Source organism: Engystomops pustulosus, chromosome 1 (genome assembly GCF_040894005.1).
Source record: "Engystomops pustulosus chromosome 1, aEngPut4.maternal, whole genome shotgun sequence".
In the NCBI taxonomy this organism is placed as follows: domain Eukaryota; kingdom Metazoa; phylum Chordata; class Amphibia; order Anura; family Leptodactylidae; genus Engystomops; species Engystomops pustulosus.
This window is the reverse complement of record NC_092411.1, coordinates 162577520-162599790: the sequence shown is the minus strand read 5'-3', so window position 1 is coordinate 162599790 and position 22271 is coordinate 162577520. Positions and strand designations below refer to the sequence as shown.

Genomic DNA, 22271 nt, shown 5'->3' with positions numbered 1-22271 from the left:
TCAATGGAACTTGGGATTCCCAGCCAGTCTCCCATGCTGGTACTTGCCAAGCCTTAAGCTGCATTGCTGCTGCGATCTGACGACAGCAGGCACATTCAGCTTACAATGGCCGAAGACAGCAGCTGCCTAATTTCTACCTTCTTTTAATATCTCATAGAGAAACTAACACAATTTTCAGGTTCAAAAAGGTCAACAGAACTTGGGATTCCAAGCCAGTCTCCCAATGCTGGTACTTGCCAAGCCTTAAGCTGCATTGCTGCTGCGATCTGACGACAGCAGGCACATTCAGATTAGAATGGCCGTTGACAGCAGCTGTTCAATTTGAACCTTCTTTTACCATCTTTGACAGAGAAACTAACACAATTTTCAGATTTTAAAAGGTCAACGGAACTTGGGATTCCCAGCCAGTCTCCCACGCTGGTACTTGCCAAGCCTTAAGCTGCATTGCTGCTGCGTTCTGACGAGAGCAGGCACATTCAGCTTAGAATGGCCGTTAACAGCAGCTGTTCAATTTGAACCTTCTTTTACCATCTTTGACAGAGAAACTAACACAATTTTCAGGTTCAAAAAGGTCAACGGAACTTAGGATTCCCAGCCAGTCTCCCATGACGGTACTTGCCAAACCTTAAGCTGCATTGCTGCTGCGATCTGACGAGCGCAAGCACATTCAGCTTAGAATGGCAGATGACAGCAGCTGTCTAATTTCTACCTTCTTTTACTATCTCATAGAGAAACTAACACAGTTTATAGGTTCAAAATGGTCAACGGAACTTGGGATTCCCAGCCAGTCTCCCATGCTGGTACTTGTCAAGCCTTAAGCTGCATTGCTGCTGCGATCTGACGACAGCAGGCACATTCAGCTTAGAATGGCCGTTGACAGCAGCTGTTCAATTTGAACCTTCTTTTACCATCTTTGACAGAGAAACTAACACAATTTTCAGGTTCAAAAAGGTCAACGGAACTTGGGATTCCCAGCCAGTCTCCCAATGCTGGTACTTGCCAAGCCTTAAGCTGCATTGCTGCTGCGATCTGACGAGAGCAGGCATATTCAGCTTAGAATGGCCGATGACAGCAGCTGTCCAATTTCTACCTTCTTTTACTATCTCATAGAGAAACTAACATAGTTTTCAGGTTCAAAAAGGTCAATGGAACTTGGGATTCCCAGCCAGTCTCCCATGCAGGTACTTGCCAAGCCTTAAGCTGCATTGCTGCTGCGATCTGACGAGAGCAGGCACATTTAGCTTAGAATGGCCAATGACAGCAGCTTCCTAATTTCTACCTTCTTTTACTATCTCATAGAGACACTAACACAATTTTCAGGTTCAAAAAGGTCAACAGAACTTGGGATTCCCAGCGAGTCTTCCATGCTGGTACTTGCCAAGCCTTAAGCTGCATTGCTGCTGCGATCTGACGAGAGCAGGCACATTCAGCTTAGAATGGCCGATGACAGCAGCTGTTCAATTTGAACCTTCTTTTACCATCTTTGACAGAGAAACTAACACAATTTTCAGGTTCAAAAAGGTCAACGGAACTTGGGATTCCGAGCCAGTCTCCCATGCTGGTACTTGCCAAGCCTTGAGCTGCATTGCTGCTGCGATCTGACGAAAGCAAGCACATTCCGCTTAGAATGGCCGTTGACAGCAGCTGTTCAATTTGAACCTTCTTTTACCATCTTTGACAGAGAAACTAACACAATTTTCAGGTTCAAAAAGGTCAACGGAACTTGGGATTCCCAGCCAGTCTCCCATGCTGGTACTTGCCAAGCCTTAAGCTGCATTGCTGCTGCGATCTGACGAGAGCAGGAACATTCAGCTTAGAATGGCCGATGACAGCAGCTGTCTAATTTCTACCTTCTTTTACTATCTCATAGAGAAACTAACACAGTTTTTAGGTTCAGAATGGTCAATGGAACTTGGGATTCCCAGCCAGTCTCCCATGCTGGTACTTGCCAAGCCTTAAGCTGCATTGCTGCTGCGATCTGACGAGAGCAGGCACATTCAGCTTAGAATGGCCGAAGACAGCAGCTGCCTAATTTCTACCTTCTTTTACTATCTCATAGAGAAACTAACACAATTTTCAGGTTCAAAAAGGTCAACGGAACTTGGGATTCCCAGCCAGTCTCCCAATGCTGGTACTTGCCAAGCCTTAAGCTGCATTGCTGCTGCGATCTGACGACAGCAGGCACATTCAGATTAGAATGGCCGTTGACAGCAGCTGTTCATTTTGAACCTTCTTTTACCATCTTTGACAGAGAAACTAACACAATTTGCAGGTTCTAAAAGGTCAACGGAACTTGGGATTCGCAGCCAGTCTCCCATGCTGGTACTTGCCAAGCCTTAAGCTGCATTGCTGCTGCGATCTGACGAGAGCAAGCACATTCAGCTTAGAATGGCCGTTGACAGCAGCTTTTCAATTTGAAGCTTCTTTTACCATCTTTGAAAGAGAAACTAACACAATTTTCAGGTTCAAAAAGGTCAACAGAACTTGGGATTCCCAGCCAGTCTCCCATGCTGGTACTTGCCAAGCCTTAAGCTGCATTGCTGCTGCGATCTGACGACAGCAGGCACATTCAGCTTAGAATGGCCGATGACAGCAGCTGTTCAGTTTGAACCTTCTTTTACCATCTTTGACAGAGAAACTAACACAATTTTCAGATTTTAAAAGGTCAACGGAACTTGGGATTCCCAGCCAGTCTCCCATGCTGGTACTTGCCAAGCCTTAAGCTGCATTGCTGCTGCGTTCTGACGAGAGCAAGCACATTCAGCTTAGAATGGCCGTTGACAGCAGCTTTTCAATTTGAAGCTTCTTTTACCATCTTTGAAAGAGAAACTAACACAATTTTCAGGTTCAAAAAGGTCAACAGAACTTGGGATTCCCAGCCAGTCTCCCATGCTGGTACTTGCCAAGCCTTAAGCTGCATTGCTGCTGCGATCTGACGACAGCAGGCACATTCAGCTTAGAATGGCCGATGACAGCAGCTGTTCAGTTTGAACCTTCTTTTACCATCTTTGACAGAGAAACTAACACAATTTTCAGATTTTAAAAGGTCAACGGAACTTGGGATTCCCAGCCAGTCTCCCATGCTGGTACTTGCCAAACCTTAAGCTGCATTGCTGCTGCGATCTGACGAGAGCAGGCACATTCAGCTTAGAATGGCTGATGACAGCAGCTGTCTAATTTCTACCTTCTTTTACTATCTCATAGAGAAACTACCACAGTTTATAGGTTCAAAATGGTCAACGGAACTTGGGATTCCGAGCCAGTCTCCCATGCTGGTACTTGCCAAGCCTTAAGCTGCATTGCTGCTGCGATCTGACGACAGCAGGCACATTCAGCTTAAAACAGAATGGCCGTTTACAGCAGCTGTTCAATTTGAACCTTCTTTTACCATCTTTGACAGAGAAACTAACACAATTTTCAGGTTCAAAAAGGTCAACGGAACTTGGGATTCCCAGCCAGTCTCCCATGACGGTACTTGCCAAACCTTAAGCTGCATTGCTGCTGCGATCTGACGAGAGCAGGAACATTCAGCTTAGAATTGCCGATGACAGCAGCTGTCTAATTTCTACCTTCTTTTACTATCTCATAGAGAAACTAACACAGTTTTTAGGTTCAGAATGGTCAATGGAACTTGGGATTCCCAGCCAGTCTCCCATGCTGGTACTTGCCAAGCCTTAAGCTGCATTGCTGCTGCAATCTGACGAGAGCAGGCACATTCAGCTTAGAAGGGCCGAAGACAGCAGCTGCCTAATTTCTACCTTCTTTTACTATCTCATAGAGAAACTAACACAATTTTCAGGTTCAAAAAGGTCAACGGAACTTGGGATTCCCAGCCAGTCTCCCAATGCTGGTACTTGCCAAGCCTTAAGCTGCATTGCTGCTGCGATCTGACGACAGAAGGCACATTCAGATTAGAATGGCCGTTGACAGCATCTGTTCATTTTGAACCTTCTTTTACCATCTTTGACAGAGAAACTAACACAATTTGCAGGTTCTAAAAGGTCAACGGAACTTGGGATTCGCAGCCAGTCTCCCATGCTGGTACTTGCCAAGCCTTAAGCTGCATTGCTGCTGCGATCTGACGAGAGCAAGCACATTCAGCTTAGAATGGCCGTTGACAGCAGCTGTTCAATTTGAACCTTCTTTTACCATCTTTGACAGAGAAACTAACACAATTTTCAGGTTCAAAAAGGTCAACAGAACTTGGGATTCCCAGCCAGTCTCCCAATGCTGGTACTTGCCAAGCCTTAAGCTGCATTGCTGCTGCGATCTGACGACAGCAGGCACATTCAGATTAGAATGGCCGATGACAGCAGCTGTTCAGTTTGAACCTTCTTTTACCATCTTTGACAGAGAAACTAACACAATTTTCAGATTTTAAAAGGTCAACGGAACTTGGGATTCCCAGCCAGTCTCCCATGCTGGTACTTGCCAAGCCTTAAGCTGCATTGCTGCTGCGTTCTGACGAGAGCAAGCACATTCAGCTTAGAATGGCCGTTGACAGCAGCTGTTCAATTTGAACCTTCTTTTACCATCTTTGACAGAGAAACTAACACAATTTTCAGGTTCAAAAAGGTCAACGGAACTTGGGATTCCCAGCCAGTCTCCCATGCTGGTACGTGCCAAGCCTTAAGCTGCATTGCTGCTGCGATCTGACGAGAGCAGGCACATTCAGCTTAGAATGGCCGATGACAGCAGCTGTATAATTTCTACCTTCTTTTACTATCTCATAGAGAAACTAACATAGTTTTCAGGTTCAAAAAGGTCAACGGAACTTGGGATTCCCAGCCAGTCTCCCATGTTGGTACTTGCCAAGCCTTAAGCTGCATTGCTGCTGCGATCTGACGAGAGCAGGCACATTCAGCTTAGAATGGCCGTTGACAGCAGCTTCCTAATTTCTACCTTCTTTTACTATCTCATAGAGAAACTAACACAATTTTCAGGTTCAAAAAGGTCAACGGAACTTGGGATTCCCAGCCAGTCTTCCATGCTGGTACTTGCCAAGCCTTAAGCTGCATTGCTGCTGCGATCTGACGAGAGCAGGCACATTCAGCTTAGAATGGCCGATGACAGCAGCTGCCGAATTTCTACCTTCTTTTAATATCTCATAAAGAAACTAACACAGTTTTCAGGTTCAAAAATGTCAACAGAACTTGGGATTCCCAGCCAGTCTCCCATGCTGGTACTTGCCAAGCCTTAAGCTGCATTGCTGCTGCGATCTGACGAGAGGAGGCACATTCAGCTTAGAATGGCAGTTGACAGCAGCTGTTCAATTTGAACCTTCTTTTACCATCTTTGACAGAAAAATTAACATAGTTTTCAGGTTCAAAAAGGTCAACGGAACATGGGATTACCAGCCAGTCTGCCATGCTGGTACTTGCCAAGCCTTAAGCTGCATTGCTGCTGTGATATGACGAGAGCAGGCACATTCTGCTTAGAATGGCCGATGACAGCAGCTGCCTTATTTCTACCTTCTTTTACTATCTCATAGAGAAACTAACACAGTTTTCAGGTTCAATAAGGTCAACGGAACTTGGGATTTCCAGCCAGTCTCCCATGCTGGTACTTGCCAAGCCTTAAGCTGCATTGCTGCTGCGATCTGACGAGAGCAGGCACATTCAGCTTAGAATGGCCGATGACAGCAACTGCCTAATTTCTTCCTTCTTTTACTATTTCATAGAGAAACTCTGATGTCTTGTGGTCCAGCCAGCTCTTCTGCAATCTGAGGTTTCCAGATCTATCAAGATCTATCACTGTACGGGGTTGTGAATTGGAATGGAGCAGATGTCGCTAAACTGAAACACACAATTAACCCCTTCCCTCTGCAGCCCTTTTTAGTTTTTGCAATTTTATTTTTCACTCTTCACATTCAAAAATCTGTAACTTTTTTATTTTTCCATGTACAGAGCTGTCTCACAGCTTATTTTCTGCGTAACAAATTACACTTTAAAATGGTGGTATTTAATATTCCTTGCCTTTTGCTGGGTAGCAGGAAAAAAAATCCAAATGAATTGAAATTGGTAAAAAAACGCATTTGTGCCGTATTCTTGTGGACTTGGATTTTACAGATTTAACTGTACGCCCCAAATGACGTGTCTACTTCTTTCTTTTGGTCGGTACGATTACATGGATAACAAATTTATATAGGTTTTATAATATTTTCATGCATTTAAAAAAATTAAAACCTCCTGTACAACATTTTTTGGGGGGATTTTGCCATCTTCTGGGGCTAATAACTTTTTTATACTTTGATGTATGGAGCTGTGGCTGATGTTGTTTTTTGCTTATTTTAATGATATTTACAATGTTATCATTTTTAGGACTGTGCAACCTATTGATCACTTTTTATAGAATTTTACATTTTTTTTTAAAATGGCAAAAAAAGTGCCATTTTCGACTTTGGGCACAATTTTCTGTTACGTGGGGGGTGATTAAAATTTTTAGGTTGTTTTATTATATATTTTTTTTAACTTTTTTTTATTTTTCATTTTTACTTTATCCCTAGGGTGTCTGTACGATCCTATCATTTACTGCCATACTACAGTATGGCAGTATATGGGGATTTTATTCCTCATACATTACAATGTGCTGATAGCACATTGTAATGCATGGGTTAAGCCGAAGTAGCTTTGGGTCTTCGTTAGACCCAACGCTACCATGGCGACGGATCGCCGCTTCCCGATGACGTCACGGGGAGCAACGATCCGGCACCAATCGCGGGTGTTACCGGTAAGGCGCGGTATGCAGCAAAGTCTTACTGGCTATGGAGAGGGCTCGGCCCGCGAGCCCTCTCCATGCACCGGGACCGGGCATGTGACATAATACATCAAATGTCGGTAAGGGGTTAAAAGTTAGAAACATAGAATGTTAAAAACATATAAAAACTGGTGTACTGAGACGCCAGTGTGCAAAGTCCAAAACCCCAACCCATTTATGGGGCTGTGGGAGAGGGACCTTCTGGGAGATCGAAGATCGGGATGTCGCTATGGATTGGGTCCTTTTTTTGACCAGGTACATAGACGACATCCTGATTGTCTGGAGGGGCGTCTTATTGGAGTTACAGCGTTTCTTTGCTACACTGAATAACAACGCATACAATATCAAGCTAACGTATAATGCTGATAAGTCCTGTGTCTCTTTTTTGGATGTAGCCATTAGGAAAGACGCAAACGGATTTCTGCAGACAGATGTCTACAGAAAAGAGACCTCTGTCAACTCGTTACTGCATATCTCAGCATCCCACCCAATTCAAACAATAAAAGCAATCCCTACAGGACAATTTCTCCATATCAGGAGGATATGCTCCACCGAAGAAGATTTTAAAAGACAAGCAGCAGATCTGTGTTCTAGATTTCAACAATTGCAACAGAGTACTGAAACGGGCATATAGGTGCACAAAGGGGACAGCACGTCAAACTTTACTGATACCTAAGGAGAAGAAAAAAAACCTCAGATCAGGTATGATTTATTACCAACTACAATTCAAAATGGCATGAAATGCTCCAAATACTTACACGATACTGGCCAATTTTACAAAGTGATTCCATTGTGGGTAAATATGTTACACCATACCCCTCTGTGACAGCCCGGAGAGCACAAAATTTACGCGACCTGTTTAGTCAAGAGCCACTATAGAGCTATCCAGCACCATTTTTGGTGCCAATCGGCCACCATGGGGATGCAAACCTTGTGGGCGCTGTATCACATGCCCTAATGTGGAAAGAGCAAACACATTCACAGACTCCTCAGTGAGTAAAACATAACATTACACACAGTATCTCATGTAATACAAAGGCGGTGGTGTACTATGCCACATGCCGTGCAACCTGATCTATATTGGGCTAACAAGTCGCCCAATGAAAATACGAATTAGGGAACACATGCGAGACATCCGAGGTACATATTTCGATCCCGAAGCTAAACAAGTGGCACTTCACTCCAAGGAAAAACACAATTCTGACCCGAGTCTTCTGAAAGGATGCGGCATTGCTAAAATTGGCCTAGGCACCAGGGGTGGTCCAATTCAATAACGCTTGGCACAATATGAAACCCTCAATTGGACCCTCAACACCCTTAAACCTCTAGGTCTCAATGAGACTCTAAGCTTTGCTCCATTCCTTGAATAGACACGCCAGTACCCCATTCCTATCAGTTTCCCCAGACCCCCCCCCTTTTTTTTTTTCAATTTATTACATCCATAAATGGGTCGTGATTTTGCACTTTGCACACTGGCGTCTCAGTACACCAGTTTTTATATGTTTTTAACATTCTATGTTTCTAACTTTTAATTGTGTGTTTCAGTTTAGCGACATCGGCTCCATTCCAATTCACAACCCTGTACAGTGATAGATCTTGATAGATCTGGAAACCTCAGACTGCAGAAGAGCTGGCTGGACTACAAGACATCAGAGTCTTATATGGATATTTAATACACATGTTTCTTTCTCCCTTTTTTTGTTTTGACAGCACACTAGTGTGGGCTCTCTAGGATGTAAGTTGCTGTTGAGCATACCTATGCATTTTTTCAGGGCATGGACCACATCCAAGGTAATGGCCAGCCTGGATATGATGTCCATGAACATATAAGATTATAATATTCATGCTCTTGCTTCAATATATCGCCTTCCACCCCTGCACTTGCCTTCACTCACCTTCTCACGTCACATTTCCTTCCCTCACCTGCCCCCCCCCCTCCCTCACACCTTAGAGGTAGTTATTGCTATATTTATAGTATATATTTAAGTATGTATGTATTTAATGTCTATATATTCCTAACTGGTGTTTGGTAGGGTACATATAGGTCTCTTCATTAATGCACAGGTCACTTTAATCTGTATTAAATTTAATGTATGATTAAGATGCAGCAGTATCAACATCTGCATCAATTGGTGTTTGTATCACCATTCGGTCCTAACCTAATGGCCCCGCATTATTGTATTTTGTTGTTTTTTTTATAAAATTACCTGTGTACATTGTTATTTGCTATCTATGTATTATAAACAATGCACTTTATATACAACCTCTTATCTATGATGAATTATTACAAGCAGGTATTTATTTAGGTAGAAACGTATTCACTGTGCGATAGATGCAAGGCAAGCTGGCAACAATGCCACACGATTTATGCACAACGATCCTGAATAACCATATAAGTTCTCTATTTTTCTTCTCTTTTCTTAGCTGCGCCAACACCTCTCCTGGGGGAGCCCCTCGCTCATGCGTCTTGTAGTGCTCCATAGTGTCCAGCAAATTACGTACCCTGTGTATGTGTGTATTGTGTTCTTGCGGGATTACGTGCAATAGACTCGACAGTGCACCTCATATCACTTATTCATTGGTTCGATGTCCATTTATCATGTGCCCTCTGACCGAAGAGACGCCACCCCCAGACGAAGGCTCATTTGACCCGAAACGCGTGCTGGGGAGGCGGTCTCCCTGGACAGTGGAACAATTTGATTTTTCTCCACTAGGTAAGAACTGGGATATATTAGGTTAGGTCTCCTCCTCATGCTATGGCACGGCTGGGTGATCCCCCTGAGCTGTATATACACCTTTATTGACTGACAGTTCTGCACCAAATGTGTCGCTAGTATTTGCCCAGTTGCTTAGGCATTATTTTGTATATACTACAGTTCCACAGTGTCCAGAGTGTGGCCGCCATTCTTCTCTGTATTTCATCATCCCGTTTTACACTGATTATCGTGGACACCTTATCATGGGGCCATGGTCTGTCTGCATGTTTCCGAATGTCTTTAACTAATTAAATTTATTTTGTGTATGTCATTAATAAAACAATTTCTTATTCTGAACAAGTATATTGTTAGTCTTGTCCTTTCCCTTCCCTGTGAAGGGTATTTTTGGTTTTGAGTATGTGGTCTTTGGACGTACAGACTAGGTGCGGTTACTTAGGGGACTTAACCATTTAAGCAAGCCATAATCTTTTATGTGCAATACACCACTTACAAGTAAAAGTAACTTGTGATCCCCTTCTTGATCTGTGTCCATTCTCCATTCTACCTAGTGACTGTATTTAATATTCCATGTTGTGTACTTGGAAGTGGGAAAAAAAAAATGACAAATGCAGCTAAATTGGTGAAAAAAATGCACTTGCGCCATTTTCTACCGGGCTTGGTTTCTACAACTTTCCTTTTGTACAAAAAGTTCTGACCCTAATAACCTTTTCATACTTTGGTGTACGGAACTGTGTAAGATGTGAATTCTTGCGGGATTAGCTGATGTTTTCTTTGCTACCATTTTTGGGACTGTAAGACCTTTTTATCACTTGTTGTTAAATTTATTATATGTTTCAAAATGGCGAAAAAGTGGCATTTTGAACATTTATGCACTATTTTGCGTTAGTGGGTGTCAAGGAAATATTATTCTTGAATGTGTAAGATTTGTTGAACTATTGGGCAATTACAAACTTTGTTGAAATATATGGCATCCATTGAAGCATCCAGGCCTCTTTTACACCATCCTGGAGATCCTTACAACCTGATAAACTCTGACCTGCAGAATGTTCTGTGGTGACCTCAAAAGCCATTTGGTCACCTCTCCTCTGCACCTACCCCCACCCCTGCATTTAGGGATTTGGAGACAAAGAACTGTTTAAATATTCCTGGACTCTCCCCCCTCATTAAAACTTTGCCCAATCCTGAATGACGCTCTGGACTAATTAATGAATGGGAGTTTCTGAAATCTGAACCAAACTGAAAAGATATAAAACAATATGAAATCCAGGAATTGGTGTTCACATTTTGGGGGCTGCTTGACAAGCTGAGTGTGTTCCTTATTTCCCCCACCTCCAGGGAATCAGGATTTACTATAAGTTGTAAGTTTCTGTTATTTTTCTCCCTTTTTATTTTATAACTGTTTTGCCGTGTTGTGTGTCATTTTATTTTGTAATTCTTTGTTTTTAACCCCTTAACGACTTGGCCTTTTTTAATTTTTTCACTTCCATTTTTCACTCACCAAACTTCAAAAATCTATAACTCTTTTATTTTTCCACATAAAGAGCTGTGTTATGGCTTATTTTCTGCGTAACAAATTGCACTTCATAGTGATGGTATTGAATATTCCATGGCGTGTACTGGAAAGCGGGAAAAAAATTCCAAATGCAGTGAAAATGGTGAAAAACCACATTTGCGACGTTTTCTTGTGGGCTTGGATTTTACAGCTTTCACTCTGCGTCCCAAATGACATATCTACTTTATTTTTTGGGTCGGTACGATCACGTGGATACCAAATTTGTATAGGTTTTATAATGTTTTCATACATTTAAAAAAATTAAAACCACCTGTACAAAATATTTTTTTTTTATTTTGCCATCTTCTGGCACCAATAACTTTTTCATACTTTGGTGTATGGAGCTGTGGGTAGTGTCATTTTTTGCGAATTTTTATAGCGTTTTCATTGCTATAATTTTTGGGAATGTGCAACCTTTTGATCACTCTTCATGAACTTTTTTATATTTTTAAAAATGGCAAAAAATGCAATTTTCGACTTTGGACGCTATTTTCCATCACGGGGTTAAATGCAGTGAAAAACCGTTATTATATTTTGATAGATCGGGCATTTTTGGATGCGGCGATATCTAATGTGTTTATGATTTTTACTGTTTATTTATATTTATATCAGTTATAGGGAAAGTGGGGTGATTTGAATTTTTAGGTTTATTTATTCTAATTTTTTTAAAACTTTTTTTTATTTTTAATTTTACTGTTTTTCAAACTCTAACCCTAGGTAGTCTGATTCATCCTATCATATACTGCCATACTACTGTATGGCAGTATATGTTGATTTTACTCCCTATTCATTACAATGTGCAAGTAGCACATTGTAATGCGTGGGTTAAAACGAAGTAGCCTCGGGTATTCGGAACACCCAAGGCTACCATGGTGACGGATCACCGCTCCCCGTGACATCATCGGGGAGTAACGATCCGCGACAATAGGGTGGCGCCATCTCTTTGAAGCCTTTAAGGTCTTCCCTTAGTTGCTGAAAATTTGCCCTCCTGAAGTTTAGAGTGTTGGTTGCCCCTTCCCTAACGTTCTTAGTAAAGCGTAATACAAAATCAATGATATTATGATCACTATTCCCCAGGTTCCCCCCAACCTGTAGTTTTGATACCCTATCAGGTCTGTTGGTTAGGATAAGGTCCAGCAGTGGCCCCCCTCTTGTTGGCTCCAGGACTATTTGCGACAGGTAATTGTCTTTTGTTGTTGACAAGAACCTGCTACCTTTGAAGGACCTGCATGTTTCTGCCCCCCAGTCAATATCTGGGTAATTGAAGTCCCCCATGATAAGTACTTCACCATGCTTTGAAGCCGCATCCATTTCACTTATCAGCATTTCCTCTGCTGCCTCCATTATATTCGGAGCCTTATAACAAACCCCTTGTAATATTTTATTATTCTTTTTCCCTCCCCTTATCTCCATCCATAGGGACTCCACATTTGCATTTGCGTTACTGATGTCATCTCGCAAGACAGGCTTGAGGCAAGAATTCACATATAAACAAACCCCTCCCCCTTTTTTATTTATACGATCCTTTCTAAAAAGACTATTACTATTATTCTTTGGGTCGGTGCGATCACGGGGATACCAAATTTGTAAAGGTCTTATAATGTTTTCATGCATTTACAAAAATTAAAACCTCCTGCACAAAAACAAATCTTCTGGCACTGATAACTTTTTTCTACTTTAGTGTACGAAGCTGTGAGTGGTGGATTTTGATGATGTTTTCAATGGTTCTATTTTTAGGACTGTATGGCCTTTTAACCAATTTTTATCGAATTTTTTATGTTTTTCAAAATGGCCATTTTAACTTTGGGCGCTATTTTCTGTTACAGGGTTAAACGTTGTACAAAACGTATATTTTGATACATCAGGCATTTTGGGACATGTTTATGATTATGATTTTTACTGTTCATTTATATTTATATGGCTTCTGGGGAAAGGGGGGTCATTTGAATATCTATTTATTTTATTTATTTTTAAATTGTTTTTATTGAAAGTTCCCCCCACTCCCTTTTCAACCCCAACAATTACAACTAGGAATGAAAGATATACATAAGAATAAGAGATATACATAAACTGCCACAGGTTTTTTTGGTAGAATTTTTTTTCTTAAGTTTTTTTTATTTTTAATTTTTACTATTTTTCAGATTCCCTGGGATACTTTAACCCTAAGTTGTTTGATTGATCCTATCATTTACTGCCATACTACAGTATGGCAGACAGTATTGCAGTTAAAACCAGGCTGTCATAGCAACCAAACCGCCCCGTCACTGGGAACGGCAATCAAACAAAGATGGCAATCGGTGCTAGCAATGTTAAGTAAGTGTTTGCTGCATTATGCATATTGCCATATTGGCAGTCCATATATTGTCCAGTAATACCGTGGTTGCTCATGTCACTGAATAGCATACAGTAATCCCGTGATTGTAGTCACTGAATATCATCCAGTTATACCGTGATTGTTCCTGTCACTGAATAACATCCAGTAATATTGTAATTAGTCCTGTCAGTGACTAGAGTTTTATATACCGTCAAGGCCGGATTAAAGGAGGGGATCCTGGGGCTCTAGCCCCGGGGCCCCCACCACTTTCACTTTTTAAGGGGCCCCCACCAGTTTCCGACTGTCAGTTGATCACTACGTGCTGCTGCCAAAACAGTGCATCAGCAATCTCCCCCAGCGATGGCAGCTGTGCCTTCAGTGGCCGACGGCTGCCTGAAGAGCGAGGAAGAGCATCATGGGATCACTGGAAGGGAAGGTGAGGGTAAGTATGAAGTTTATTATTTTGTGGCCATTTTCTACAGGGGACTGGCAGCTAAATTCTACAGGGGGCTTGTGGGTGTATACTACAGGGAGCCGGTGGCTGTATTCTACAGGGGACTGGTGGCTGTATTCTACAGGGGGCTACAGGCTATAAACTACAGGGTCTGGCAGGCTATATACTAAAGAGTCTGGCAGGCTTTATACTTCCAAAAACATTGTTGGAAGGGCCCCCACCAGTTTGTGCCCAGGGGCCCCCACCACCCTTAATCCGGCCCTGTATACTGTCCAGTAATACAGTGATTGCTGGCAATGAGTAACATCTGCTAAAACTGTGATTAGTCCTGTCAGTGACAAGAGTTTATAAAGTATCCAGTAATGGGGTTATAAAGGCATAATGGTATACAAAAATCCCTTAACTATAATAAAATGACACTGACAACTAGAGATGAGCGAGCACTAAAATGCTCGGGTACTCGTTATTCGAGACGAACTTTTCCCGATGCTCGAGTGCTCGTCTCGAATAACGAGCCCCATTGAAGTCAATGGGAGACTCGAGCATTTTTCAAGGGGACCAAGGCTCTGCACAGGGAAGCTTGGCCAAACACCTGGGAACCTCAGAAAAGGATGGAAACACCACGGAAATGGACAGGAAACAGCAGGTGCAGCATGCATGGATGCCTCTGAGGCTGCTTAATCGCACCATTATGCCAAAATTATGGGCAACAGCATGGCCATGACAGAGTGACAGAATGAAGCTAGATAGCATCTAAAACATCCAATAATTGACCCTGACACTATAGGGGATGGCATGCAGAGGCAGCGGCAGCAGCGGCAGGCTAGAGAGTGGCATGGCGACATACCCTAAATGGACTCAGGCTTCAAACCAATGGGTGGCAGAGAGGAACCAAAGGAGGTGAGCAAGAAGCGCTCAAATAATATCGGTACATGATAAAAGTTTGCCAGTATATTTTGTGGATTACACAGCAGGGTGGCGACAAAGTTAACATGGAAGCCATGAAAACAACCCAAAATTCTGCCTGACACAGCTCGTTTGATAAGGGGACCATGTATGGAGGCAGTGAACTAGTAGTAGATTAAAGGTGCTGCAGTTAAAACTATGTTAGTTGGATCTTGGCATGGAGCTGGCGCTCCGCTGCCAGGCGAGCTTTCGCCAATCCAAGCCCCTGTCTCTAGGCTACTCCCCAAACAGCACTTCTAAGAACCTTTTGTATAAGATCAAGTGTAGTAGCGTTCTTATAAGTTTAGGATATGGCGGGTGAGGGGAATGTAAACAGATGCGCAAAAAGCGCTGAAATAATATTGGTAAATGATAAAAGTTTGCCAGTATATTTTGTGGATTACACAGCAGGGTGGCGACAAAGTTAACAAGTTTGTTGTGGAAGCCATGAAAACAACCCAAAATTCTGCCTGACACAGCTCGTTTGATAAGGGGACCATGTATGCCTACAGTTCATGCCAGTCGCTGCACTGGCTGCCAGTCTCCTTTCGAATACAGTTTAAAATAATAACCCTCATCCATAAAGCTCTGTATAATGCTGCACCCCCCTACCTCTCCTCTCTTATCTCAGTCTATCGCCCAACCCGTGCTCTTAGATCCGCCAGTGATCTTAGATTAACCTCTACCCTAGTGCGGACCTCCCACTCGCGTCTCCAAGACTTCTCTAGAGCTGCACCAAATCTATGGAATGCTCTGCCCCGGACTATCAGACTAATACCTAACCTCCAAAGTTTCAAACGTGCTCTTAAAACCCATTTCTTTAGGCAAGCCTATAACACTCATTAACTGCATGAAGTTTTAACTCTTCTACTAACCCGTCCTGTGTCGTCCTCCCATCTGTTATCCAGCAACCAACAGGCACCAGACTTCTCTGCAGTCCCATTCACCCTGGACCTGGTATATAAGATGACGGCTGAGTGGTTCAAGCGACAGCAATTCCATTTATTATATTTTGTTCTATTCCCTAAGAAGAATGGCTTGACCATTAAATATTCTTTTACCTCGTGTTACCCCATCATCTTCATAAACCGTAAGCTCTGGCGAGCAGGGACCTCACTCCTGTTGTTCCATACAAATGTTGTGCTCTGTTACATTACATTTGTATTTGTTTCCTATGATTTATAAAGCGCTACGGAATATGATGGCGCTATATAAATAAAGATTATTATTATTATTATTATGGAGGCAGTGAACTAGTAGTAGATTAAAGGTGCTGCAGTTAAAACTATGTTAGTTGGATCTTGGGATGGAGCTGGCGCTCCGCTTCCAGGCGAGCTTTCGCCAATCCAAGCCCCTGTCTCTAGGCTACTCCCCAAACAGCACTTCTAAGAACCTTTTGTATAAGATCAAGTGTAGTAGCGTTCTTATAAGTTTGGGATATGGCGGGTGAGGGGAATGTAAACAGATGCGCAAGAAGCGCTGAAATAATATCGGTAAATGATAAAAGTTTGCCAGTATATTTTGTGGATTACACAGCAGGGTGGCGACAAAGTTAACAAGTTTGATGTGGAATGCCCTGTAATAGCTTTTGGGCGGTGTGCCTTTTATCGCCTAGGCTCAGCAGTTTGAGCACCGCCTGCTGTCACTTAGCGACGGCACTGCTGCTGTGCCTAGAGCTACCGACTGATGGCGCCATGGCCACGGATGGTAATTCGGAGGAGGAGGAGGTGGCGGAGGGGTGGGAGGAGGAGGAGGTATAGTAGGCCTTTGAGACCTGGACCGAGGTAGGCCCCGCAATCCTCTGCGTCGGCAGTATATGACCAGCCCCAGGGTCAGACTCGGTCCCAGCCTGCACCAAGTTAAGTGTAGTAGCGTTCTTATAAGTTTGGGATATGGCGGGTGAGGGGAATGTAAACAGATGCGCAAGAAGCGCTGAAATAATATCCCTAAATGGTAAAAGTTTGCCAGTATATTTTGTGGATAACACAGCAGGGTGGCGACAAAGTTAACAACTTTGATGTGGAATCCATGAAAACAACCCAAATTTCTGCCTGACACACCTCGTTTGATAAGGGGACGATGTATGGAGGCAGCTATATGGACGACTTTTGGAGGTAGCAATGGAGACAACGTGTGGAGGCTTCTATGGAGACAATTTAATTTGGATAGTGCCTGTATGTGGCAGTCCAAAAAAGTTTTCAAACCAGAGGAGCAGGTAGGTGGCCCTCCAGAAAAATGAAATAGATTGAGTGCCTGTAAGTGGCAGTCCAAAAAAGTTTTCAAACCAGAGGAGCAGGTAGGTGGCCCTCCAGAAAAATGAAATAGATTGAGTGCCTGTATGTGGCAGTCCAAAAAAGTTTTCAAACCAGAGGAGCAGGTAGGTGGCCCTCCAGAAAAATGGAATAGATTGAGTGCCTGTATGTGGCAGTCCAAAAAAGTTTTCAAACCAGAGGAGCAGGTAGGTGGCCCTCCAGAAAAATGAAATAGATTGAGTGCCTGTATGTGGCAGTCCAAAAAAGTTTTCAAACCAGAGGAGCAGGTAGGTGGCCCTCCAGAAAAATGGAATAGATTGAGTGCCTGTATGTGGCACTCCCAAAAATTGTTTAAAACAGAGGACCGGGTAGGTGCCCTCCAGAAAAATTAAATGCATAAAGTACTATAGCTAGAGCCAGTGGGCCCTGTCAAAAAATAGCCAGTTTCCTCTGCTTTAGTGTACAAAGAGGAGGAGAAGGAGGAAAATGAGGAGGAGGAGGAGTGCATAAATTATTCAGGTTGAGCTTCCTTCACCTGGTGGAGATTGGAAATTATGAGAAATCCAGGCTTTATTCATCTTAATAAGCGTCAGCCTGTCAGCGCTGTCAGTCGACAGGCGTGTACGCTTATCAGTGATGATGCCACCAGCTGCACTGAAAACCCGCTCGGACAAGACGCTAGCGGCAGGGCAGGCAAGAACCTCCAAGGCGTACAGCGCCAGTTCGTGCCACATGTCCAGCTTTGAAACCCAGTAGTTGTAGGGAGCTGTGTGATCATTTAGGACGATGGTATGGTCAGCTACGTACTCCCTCACCATCTTTCTGTAAAGATCAGCCCTACTCTGCCGAGACTGGGGACAGGTGACAGTGTCTTGCTGGGGTGACATAAAGCTGGCAAAAGCCTTGTAAAGCGTACCCTTGCCAGTGCTGGACAAGCTGCCTGCTCGCCTACTCTCCCTCGCTACTTGTCCCGCAGAACTACGCACTGTGCCGCTAGCGCTGTCAGAAGGGAAATAGTGTTTCAGCTTGTGCACCAGGGCCTGCTGGTATTCATGCATTCTCACACTCCTTTCCTCTCCAGGGATGAGAGTGGAAAGATTTTGCTTGTACCGTGGGTCCAGGAGAGTGAATACCCAGTAATCGGTGCTGGAATAAATTCTTTGAACGCGAGGGTCACGGGATAGGCAACCTAGCATGAAATCTGCCATATGCGCCAGAGTACCAACGCGTAAGAATTCACTCCCCTCACTGGCCCATTTCCTCCTCCTCCAACTCCTCCAACTCCTCTTCTTCTGCCCATACACGCTGAACAGTGAAGGACTCAACAATGGTCCCCTCTTGTGTCTCTCCAACATTCTCCTCCTCTTCCTCCTCATCCTCCTCCACCTCCACCTCCTCCGATATGCGCTGAGAAACAGACCTAAGGGTGCTTTGGCTATCAACAAGGGAATCTTCTTCCCCTGTCTCTTGTGACGAGCGCAAAGCTTCCGACTTCATGCTGATCAGAGAGTTTTTCAACAGGCCAAGCAGCGGGATGGTGAGGCTGATGATGGCGGCATCGCCACTGACCATCTGTCTTGACTCCTCGAAGTTACTCAGCACCTGACAGATATCAGACATCCACGTCCACTCCTCTTGTAGACTTGAGGAAGCTGACTGACCTGACTACCAGTTCTGGTGGAAGTTGACATCTGGCAATCTACAATCGCTCTGTGCTGCAGGTAAACTCTGGATAACATGGTTAATGTTGAATTCCACCTCGTGGGCACGTCGCACAACAGTCGTTGAGCGGGCAGTTGGAGGCGGCGCTGCGCTGCCCTGAGAGTGGCAGCATCTGTGCTGGACTTCCTGAAATGCGCACAGATGCGGCGCACCTTCGTGAGCAAATCAGACAGATTGGCGTATGTCTTGAGGAAACGCTGAACTATGAGATTTAACACATGGGCCAGGCATGGCACATGTGCCAGTCTGCCGAGTTGCAGAGCCGCCACCAGGTTACGGCCGTTGTCACACACAACCATGCCTGGCTTCAGGTTCAGCGGTGCCAGCTACAGATCAGTCTGCGCCGTGATGCCCTGTAATAGTTCTTGGGCGGTGTGCCTTTTATCGCCTAGGCTCAGCAGTTTGAGCACCGCCTGCTGTCGCTTAGCGACGGCACTGCTGCTGTGCCTAGAGCTAGCGACTGATGGCGCCATGCCCACGGATGGTAGTTCGGAGGAGGAGGTGGAGGAGGGGTGGGAGGAGGAGGAGGCATAGTAGGCCTGAAAGACCTGGACCGAGGTAGGCCCCGCAATCCTCGTCGTCGGCAGTATATGACCAGCCGCAGGGTCAGACTCGGTCCCAGCCTCCACCAAGTTAACCCAATGTGCCGTCAGCGATAAATAGTGGCCCTGCCCGGCAGCACTCGTCCACGTGTCCGTGGTCAGGTGGACCTTGTCAGAAACGGCTTTGGTCAGGGCACGGATGATGTTGTCTGACACGTGCTGGTGCAGGGCTGGGACGGCACATCGGGAAAAGTAGTGGCGGCTGGGGACCGAATACCGAGGGGCGGCCGCCGCCATGAGGTTGCGAAAGGCCTCGGTCTCTACTAGCCTATAGGGCAGCATCTCCAGGCTAAGCAATCTGGAGATGTGGACATTAAGGGCTTGGGCGTGCGGGTGGGTTGAACTATATTTCCGTTTCCGCTCCAGCGTCTGGGGTATGGAGAGCTGAACGCTGGTGGATGCTGTGGAGGATCGTGGAGGCGACGATGGGGTTTTTGTGTCAGGGTCCTGGGCAGGGGGCTGACTATCAGCTGACACAGGGGAAGGAGCAGTGGTGTGCATGGCCGGAGGTGAACGGGCTTGGTGCCACTGAGTGGGGTGTTTAGCATTCATATGCCTGCGCATACTGGTGGTAGTTAAGCTAGTAGTGGTGGAACCCCTGCTGATCCTGGTTTGGCAAAGGTTGCACACCACAGTCCGTCGGTCATCCGGTGTTTCCTTAAAGAACCTCCAGACTTCTGAAAATCTAGCCCTCGCCGCGGGAGCCCTCGCCACGGGAGCTTCACTACGTGACACATTTGGCGCTGATGCACCTGCTCTGGCCCTGCCTCTCCGTCTGGCCCCACCACTGCCTCTTCCAACCTGTTCTGGTCGAGAACTCTCCTCCGTCTCAGAAGCACTGTGTTCACCCGGCCTCTCAACCCAGCTTGGGTCTGTCACCTCATCATCCTCCGATCCCTCAGTCTGCTCCCCCCTCGGACTTCCTGCCCTGACAACAACTTCACCACTGTCTGACAACCGTGTCTCCTCATCGTCGGACACCTCTTTACACACTTCTTCCACTACGTCAAGAAGGTCATCATCACCCACAGACTGCGACTGGTGGAAAACCTGGGCATCGGAAAATTGCTCAGCAGCAACCGGACAAGTGGTTTGTGACTGTGGGAAGGGTCCAGAAAACAGTTCCTCAGAGTATGCCGGTTCAAATGCCAAATTTTCATGGGAGGGGGCAGACTGGGGGGGAGGAGGCTGAGGTGCAGGAGCTGGAGGAGTGCCGATTTCGGTGACATGGGTGGACTGCGTGGAAGACTGACTGGTGGACAAATTGCTCGAAGCATTGTCGGCAATCCACGACATCACCTGTTCGCACTGTTCTGGCCTCAACAGTGCTCTACCACGAGTCCCAGTAACTTCAGACATGATGAACCTAGGGAGTGTAGCTCTGCGGCGTTCCCCTGCTCCCTCATCAGCAGGTGGTGTCTCACCCCGCCCAGGACCACGGCCTCTGACCCCTGCAGTAGTTGGACGCCCACATCCCCGCCCTCGTCCTCTACCCCTAGCCCTCGGGTTAAACATTTTGAAAATGAAAGTTTTTTTTTTTGTGTTTTTTAGTTTTTAAAACCAAACGATGCTATCCTATTGCTATGGCTATTTTCTAGCCAAGTATGAAAGCACACTGCTATGCCAGATGAGATGACGCTGAGTTATGAAAAAATAAACGTAAAATAAAAAGGAAATGGCAGACTGTGCCTAATTGAAATCCAACCCCTAATAAATTTTCCCACTTCGGTCTTTGCGATGGATATGTGCGTCACTAAGCGCTAAACACAGCGGTCGCAAGTCTCACTACAAATTCCTCACAATTTGCTAGTAGATGCACTGCAGCAAGGACAGCCACCAGCAGATCAACCAGAAATAAAATATATATAACGCTATTGTAGGCGTAAGTAAGCCGTTTGGATTCTCCTTTGGCTATTTTCTAGCCAAGTATGAAAGCACACTGATGAGATGACGCTGAGTTATGAAAAAATAAACGTAAAATAAAAAGAAACTGGCAGACTGTGCCTAATTGAAATCCAACCCCTAATAAATTTTCCCACTTCGGTCTTTGCGATGGATATGTGCGTCACTAAGCGCTAAACACAGCGGTCGCAAGTCTCACTACAAATTCCTCACAATTTGCTAGTAGATGCACTGCAGCAAGGACAGCCACCAGCAGATCAACCAGAAATAAAATATATATAACGCTATTGTAGGCGTAAGTAAGCCGTTTGGATTCTCCTTTGGCTATTTTCTAGCCAAGTATGAAAGCAAACTGATGAGATGACGCTGAGTTATGAAAAAATAAACGTAAAATAAAAAGAAACTGGCAGACTGTGCCTAATTGAAATCCAACCCCTAATAAATTTTCCCACTTCGGTCTTTGCGATGGATATGTGCGTCACTAAGCGCTAAACACAGCGGTCGCAAGTCTCACTACAAATTCCTCACAATTTGCTAGTAGATGCACTGAAGCAAGGACAGCCACCAGCAGATCAACCAGAAATAAAATATATATAACGCTATTGTAGGTGTAAGTAAGCCGTTTGGATTCTCCTTTGGCTATTTTCTAGCCAAGTATGAAAGCACACTGATGAGATGACGCTGAGTTATGAAAAAATAAACGTAAAATAAAAAGAAACTGGCAGACTGTGCCTAATTGAAATCCAACCCCTAATAAATTCTCCCACTTCGGTCTTTGCGATGGATATGTGCGTCACTAAGCGCTAAACACAGCGGTCGCAAGTCTCACTACAAATTCCTCACAATTTGGTAGTAGATGCACTGCAGCAAGGACAGCCACCAGCAGATCAACCAGAAATAAAATATATATAACGCTATTGTAGGTGTAAGTAAGCCGTTTGGATTCTCCTTTGGCTATTTTCTAGCCAAGTATGAAAGCACACTGATGAGATGACGCTGAGTTATGAAAAAATAAACGTAAAATAAAAAGAAACTGGCAGACTGTGCCTAATTGA

At 44.5% G+C, this 22271-nt stretch overlaps 14 pseudogenes; all 14 read right to left on the bottom strand.

Moving 5' to 3' along the window:
• Positions 1-379: 379 nt before the first annotated feature.
• On the bottom strand, positions 380-498 carry LOC140096863 (5S ribosomal RNA; annotated as a pseudogene).
• A 261-nt stretch (positions 499-759) lies between these two features.
• Positions 760-878, bottom strand: LOC140113110 (5S ribosomal RNA; annotated as a pseudogene).
• A 262-nt stretch (positions 879-1140) lies between these two features.
• On the bottom strand, positions 1141-1259 carry LOC140113348 (5S ribosomal RNA; annotated as a pseudogene).
• A 70-nt stretch (positions 1260-1329) lies between these two features.
• LOC140112741 (5S ribosomal RNA) lies at positions 1330-1448 on the bottom strand (annotated as a pseudogene).
• A 263-nt stretch (positions 1449-1711) lies between these two features.
• Positions 1712-1830, bottom strand: LOC140103946 (5S ribosomal RNA; annotated as a pseudogene).
• A 70-nt stretch (positions 1831-1900) lies between these two features.
• On the bottom strand, positions 1901-2019 carry LOC140113339 (5S ribosomal RNA; annotated as a pseudogene).
• Positions 2020-2281: 262 nt separating this feature from the next.
• LOC140111372 (5S ribosomal RNA) lies at positions 2282-2400 on the bottom strand (annotated as a pseudogene).
• Positions 2401-2663: 263 nt separating this feature from the next.
• On the bottom strand, positions 2664-2782 carry LOC140096774 (5S ribosomal RNA; annotated as a pseudogene).
• Positions 2783-4000: 1218 nt separating this feature from the next.
• LOC140111361 (5S ribosomal RNA) lies at positions 4001-4119 on the bottom strand (annotated as a pseudogene).
• Positions 4120-4383: 264 nt separating this feature from the next.
• Positions 4384-4502, bottom strand: LOC140096762 (5S ribosomal RNA; annotated as a pseudogene).
• A 72-nt stretch (positions 4503-4574) lies between these two features.
• Positions 4575-4693, bottom strand: LOC140112148 (5S ribosomal RNA; annotated as a pseudogene).
• A 70-nt stretch (positions 4694-4763) lies between these two features.
• LOC140096896 (5S ribosomal RNA) lies at positions 4764-4882 on the bottom strand (annotated as a pseudogene).
• A 70-nt stretch (positions 4883-4952) lies between these two features.
• LOC140111340 (5S ribosomal RNA) lies at positions 4953-5071 on the bottom strand (annotated as a pseudogene).
• A 450-nt stretch (positions 5072-5521) lies between these two features.
• On the bottom strand, positions 5522-5640 carry LOC140112769 (5S ribosomal RNA; annotated as a pseudogene).
• Positions 5641-22271: the final 16631 nt, after the last annotated feature.